Source organism: Cavia porcellus, unplaced genomic scaffold, assembly GCF_034190915.1.
Source record: "Cavia porcellus strain 051 isolate PalLab524CR breed Dunkin Hartley unplaced genomic scaffold, mCavPor4.1 scaffold_9, whole genome shotgun sequence".
NCBI classification, from domain to species: domain Eukaryota; kingdom Metazoa; phylum Chordata; class Mammalia; order Rodentia; family Caviidae; genus Cavia; species Cavia porcellus.
The window spans coordinates 68,963,319-68,969,979 of record NW_026947492.1 but is presented as its reverse complement, the minus strand read 5'-3'; the positions used below and the strand labels follow the sequence as shown (position 1 = coordinate 68,969,979).

Genomic DNA, 6,661 nt, shown 5'->3' with positions numbered 1-6,661 from the left:
AACACACTCAGCCACTGTATCTATGAAATGAGGCAAAACATGTTTACTGGAAGAAAGCTAGCCTCTTTAATAAGTGGTGCTGGAAAAACAGGGTCTCCATAAGCCAAAAACAAACTAGACCTGTGCCTATCACCATGTACTAAACTAAAGTCAAAATGGATCAAAAATCTAAATGTTAAAACAGAACACTAAATCTTCTGGAGGACAAGGCAGTTAGAAATCTTGAATATGTAGAGGTTGGCAGAGAATTCATGAACAAAAATCAAACCGCATGGTTAGTACTTCCCAGAATCAATACTGAGATCTCATCTTATGAAAAAGTGTTTGTATGTCAATAGAAATCTCCAACAGAGTTTTAAAAACCCATAAACTGGGAAAAAAATCTTAGTCAACTGTCCCTCAGACAAAGAACTTCTATCTAGAACCTATAAAGAATTTTTTTTAAAAAATCAGACCCCAAATCAAAGACCCAGTTCAAAATTGGACAGCTGAGATGAATACACAGTTCTCAGCTGAAAAAATACAAATGGCAAATAAATACATACAAAATGTTCAGCATCACTGATTATTAGAGAAATGTAAATTAAAACCACACTGAGATTCCATCTCACTCCACAAAGAATGGCCAGGATCAAGAATATCACCAATAACATTCCTGCAGAGGCTGTGGGGAAAAACATTTCTGCACTGTTGGTGGAAGAGTAGACTGATGCAACCACTGCAGAAATAAGTCTGGAGGTTCTTCAATAATTGGGGATTGGAAGTCCCATTTGACAAAGCTATTCCATTTCTGGGTCTATTCCCAGAAGAATTTAAAACAACATACCACAGTGATATATGTGCACCTTGTTTATAGCATCACAATTTGTAATAGCCAGATCTTATAAACAACCTAAATTCCCAACAACTGAGGAATGGATAAAAATTATGTGATATTTTTATACAACAGAGTATTATTCAGCTATAATGAAGATATCATTGAAGTTTTTATAAGTAATCGGATGTGACTAGAGTCCGTATTCATAAATGAAATAAGTCAAACTCACACATATAAATATATTATTGTCTCCCTAGTGTAAGAAACTATAAAAATAAATAAGATACAAAATCTTCAATAAATATTGTGAAATGGTAAGAAACTGTTCATAGGAGGAAAATAACCCAATGAAAAGGGGAAAAAAAGGAAGGGAAAAGAAAAAAGATATAAATTTGTATATACACACTTAAGATAGCTAGGATGATTGTGCTACTAATTCTATTAGTTCTTGGAAGAAAACAGGTAATATTCATAGGATTAGATCAATTTTGCATGTTTATATCTGGTTTTCTGTGTAACGCTTTTCAAGATAACTATGCAAAATAACAACCTTAGTTATGTTCCTACCACCTTGTTTTGAGGGCCTATATAGTCAATGTTCTGGGCTCTTTGTTATTATTTGTTTCTTTCATTTCTTGTAATTTCTTTTGTCTTGTTTCTCCCTCTAATACAGAAAGCATAGATGTACATGTATAGGCTTATATGCCCAGAACTTCTCCTAAAGAGTTTACCAGAGCTGATTTTATAATGTGTGATATGAACAACTACTTTGAAGAAAAAGAGACATTATGGTAGCCACTGTTGATTTCCTATCTTCTAGTTGTGAAGTCCAGTGATTCTTTTATTCTTTGTTTTGATTGGATTTAGTCTACTTTGTATTATTCAATTTCAGTATGTATGAGTGTATGGACAGCTATTTTGAGGAGAACAGACATTATGGTATCCATTGTTGGTTTTCTATTTTCAAGTTTTGAAGAAATTACAAGAAATGAAAGAAACAAATAATAACAAAAGGCCAGAACAATGTAATGCTTTCATTCTTTTGTTTTGATTAGTCTTATGCTAATTTGTTTTGTTTGAATTCATTGTGTGTGCAGATATGGATAACTATCTTGAAGAAAATCAGAGACATTATAGTTGCCCCTGTTGATCTCCTGTTGTCTTGTTTTGAAATCCTGTGTTAATTGCATTGTTTTCTTCTGATCTGCTTTGTTCTGTTTTGTTTTACCCTCTTTAAAACAATTTTTTAATTGTAAAAATGTAAGCAGCATAGCTAGAATTTTTTCAGATATAAATACAAAGTTAAGAACAGATTTGTTAGTGACATGGGGTATTTGACCTAAGCACACTATATAAACCCTGGCTGAGCTCCTTGTTCTTGAGAGCATACACCATGAGGTTGAGTGCAGGAAGAATGACATTGTGTAGCACATTAAGTAGAACTGGGATGAAGGAAACCTTGAACTTCGCACTATGAGTGATGGACAACACAATGATGACTGTGTAGAAGAGAAAGATTAAGATAAGGTGGGCTGTGCAGTGTTTAAGCCCTTAGATGCAGCTTCTACTGAATTCAGCTTGAGGACAGACTGAAGGACCAAAGCATATGACACAATGATTAAACCCAAATCACTTCCCATACTGTCCTAGCCAGAACTAGTTGGTTGATACTGTTGATTTTCCTATCATCACAAGATAGCATAGTGACCCCAAGATTTGTGCAAAAACGTGGTTAATTTGGTTCTGTGAGCAATAATTTCTTTGAGCTGGAAGAGCAGGCACAGAGATAGTAACCAGACAGTTTCTGAATGCCACGAATACAGTTGCTTTGATCACAAAAGATTCAGTAATTATTGATGGAATCTCAGTGGTTGACAAATGGCCACGTATCTATCTATTACCATGCAGACAAAAATACCTAACTCCATGGCCACGAAACAATGGATAGCATACATCTGAGCAAAGCATTCAGTGAGATGGAAGGCCTTAGCATTGAACCATATGTTAGCCAAAATCTTTAGCATGATGGTGGTAGCCAGAGCCATGTCCACCACAGATAGAATGCCCAGAAATTGGTATATAGGCTGGTGCAGGGATGCCTCTTGTCTGACAGTAATCATGATGAGGATATTGGCAGTTAGAGCCAAGAGGTAAAGTAGAGCCAAGGGCAGGGAGAGCCAGTGCTGCCAGCTGTGAATGCCTGGAAATCCCATGAGAATGAACTCAGAGACCTAGAATTTAGAGTTGTTAGAAATTCTGACATCCTGGAACATTCTTAACTAAGAGAAAATGTTTACTGTTACCATTCTTACTTATCTCTGCAACACCATGTAAGATCATAGTAATGGATGATTTATCATCTTCATTACTCTCATTGTGTTGCTCACATTTTCTTGACTTGTTTTGTGAGACACAAATTTTCACATGATGCATTCTATCTATTACCTCATTAAATCATCCATAAAAGTCCATTATACTGGTTATATTTTTAAAATATTTCCTAACTGTGGGATACAATATTAGAGAAAATTCATAAACTTCTTTGTAGTTTGTCATAAAAGATGGAAAATTTTAAAGTGATCTGTTATCACATTCAGTTTGACTTTGATAATATGTGATTGCCTTTGCTTTAGAGATCTGATACTTAATACTTTTTATTCTGTTGAAGACTTCCAATGTATGATATTAGATTATAGAGCATATTCAACATATTTTATTCATGTATCTGAGATTCTAAGTACTCATATGTTTGTATATACACAGATATATTTAAATAAATACATATTTACGATATAGTAAATATAAATTATTGCAGTGAGTAGGTTTTATGAAGAATAGAAGTAAGGTAGATGATGCTTCTGAGGAGGTACAATTATTTTGGAAATAATCCAGACTTTGAAATGCTGTTGTTAATTTGTGTGGTTAGTACTAATAATTGAAACTGGGACTTTATACATATTGCACAAGCACTCTGTGACTGAGCTTCATCCCCAAACCCTGATATCACTGAATGTAGAAATCTTTTATGTAAAGTTCACTACATTATTTCACAGAGAACACACTTGCTCATACAAAAATATAGCACCCCTGATTTTATGTTTTCTGATAGCTTCTTTCTTCCCTAAATACAACCAAAATCTAAAGAGCTGATAAAGCAGCATAACTGTTTTTTATGCCAGCATTTTAGTACAAAACATTTGAACATCTGCAACATAAGTAAAAGGCACATTATATCCTCTCTCAACTATAAGTATCACAAATCCCTATAACATTTGGAAAATTACTTGCTCCTTCCTCTCCACATATTTGTACAGTGAACTCGTAGCTCACACTCACAATACAGAAATACAGTGATACTTCCATTTTCTGACTTTGTTTTACAATTTTGAGGAAGATGTGTGCTTTTATGTTTGTGCAGGGAAGATGGACATGATTGTGCTTGTTATGTGATGTGGAGTTTGTGAACAGAAGCAAAATTGTGCCAAACACTTTTATTTGCAAATCAAATTATTTACAAACAGAAGTGATTGTGAAGCGAGGTACACCTGTAACAAAGAAAATCAGCCATGAATTGAAAATGAGGACTATGTCTCTGAGATGAACTGTGCTATCTTCTGTAGTGTTATTTGTTAAACATGATATGATTATCTTATTTCTGTCCCTTGTGTTTCCTTTAGAGGTATGATTTTGATTGCAATGTTGACCTTATTCTTACATGGAACTTGTAAGTTTTTCACATTTTTTAGTTAAAGATGCAAACTGACACCCAATAACATACTGTTAACAAAAATTAAACTTTTTCTAACACAAATTTAAAATGTTTTCAGTATTATATGTCTCTACTTTTTGCAGAAAAAATAAATTATTGCAGTGAGTAAGTAGGTCTTATGAAGAATAGAAGTAAGGTAGATAATGCTTCTGAGGAGCAAGTTGTGAGCACATAAGATCATTCTCTCTGGTATAGCTATTTCTATACTTCTCATGTGTGATTCATATCCAACCAGCACCATTTCCAGTGGTGCTGATTTGTTTAGGAAAAAGAGATTCTCATAAAATTCTTAAGATTTTGCATGGAATTGGAATCTCATAATTGTGGAAATAAACATTTTCCAAAGCGGAAACTCTCTATCATTGCCTTCAAAGTAGGTAGACGGAGCAAACATTTATTTCTGAGAATATAATTACTTCTTACAGTGTACTCAAAGCTGTTGTACTTATTAACAAAGTGTCTCCGGTACATATCTACACTCAATAAAATGATAGTATGCAACTACCCACATCTGATTTGATTGTCATTAAACACTTGTTTCTGAATGGCAAAATAGGGAGCTAAAAGCAACCCAGTCCAGGTGTCCAGGTTGTTGGTCAAAAACCATCAGAATACTTCAGTATATGTCCATGCATGGAGCTCAACTTCAAAATCCCTGTAGAACTAAACTGAGTTTTAAATGGAAAATATGTTTTATGTAAAAATATCTCAAAGGACACATTAGAATTTTAGGGACACAGGTGGTGGTGAAGTAATAAAATAACCCTTATGGGAAACAAAAAATAGTGGGAACTTTTCAAACTTTCTGCCAGTGTGATGATTTATATAAATGAATAATTTCATTTGTATGTACCTGTTCATGTGTTTGTGTGTAAGCATGTATATATCAAAGCAAATGAGAAGCAACATGGTATATTCCTAATGAAAATCATAAATTTAATAGTTTTCAAGTTATTTTTTGTTAAGACCTTGTGAGATACAAGTTGAAAGCATTTAAATGCAAAATGTTTCCATCATTCCCATATATAAATTCACGTATTTTATTTATTTAACTTTTAGTATAGTTTTATTACATATTTACTGTGTGATATTAACATTATATGGTGATGAATTTATTTGGCAAGGTGGCAAATGAAATCCACATATCTTAATGAATTTCAGTCCCATTGGTCCCCTCTACCTTTCTTCTTATCTCCCGCTTACTTTCTTCCCCATCTCCAGAAGCCTAACTTTTGGTTTCTTGTTCTCCCCCCTTTATTTTAGTTATATACTTAAAATGTCACAGAGGGGTTTTTTTTCTCATGTAGAAAAAAACATGAAACATTTCATTTTTTGAGTCTGACTAGTTTTGCTCAAATGATGATTTCTTGTTCCATTCATTTTCCTGGAAAACGGCATTATTACATTCTTCTTTGTGACTCAGTAACGTTCTATTGTGTATAGTCACTTCTTTTTATTGCATCCATTTAAATATCATTGACTAATAGACACTTAAAAAGCATAATTACAGGTCCTAGTTGTATTATTCATACATAATAAAATAAATGTAATTGTGTAGTGGTTTACATCTAATGTCCCTTCAAGACCTAGTGAACTTACGCATGGGGTTTTTGGAGGTGATTGGGTCATGGGACATTGATGTTCATCAGTGGATTGATCTACTGAACTGGTAGCTAAATGTGATACTGAGAGAAGATGGCTCACCGAGGGCATGGCCTGGGAGGACCTATCTCCCTTTCTCCTCCCATAATGCTCTCTGCTTCCTACTGCAATTCCATGAATGATTCTCCTGCATGACACTCTGTCATGCATGCTGCCCTGCCTTTGAAACCTGCCTCAGACTATGGACTGAAACCTCTACAAACCATGAGCCAAAATAAATCATTTCTCCTTTAAATTGTGTTTGTAAGGTGTTGGGTCTCAGGAAGGAGAAGGTAAAGATAGACAGTATGCCCAGTTTTGATGTACTAATTAATATGGTGACCCTGGCAATAATAAAATATGGTCAATGTTTCAAAATTTCTATTAAATTATTAAAATAATACATATAATATATTTTTATTAATTAGAAATAT

At 33.9% G+C, this 6,661-nt stretch overlaps 1 pseudogene; it reads right to left on the bottom strand.

Moving 5' to 3' along the window:
- Positions 1 to 2,134: 2,134 nt before the first annotated feature.
- Positions 2,135 to 3,090, bottom strand: LOC100735533 (putative olfactory receptor 56B2; annotated as a pseudogene).
- Positions 3,091 to 6,661: the final 3,571 nt, after the last annotated feature.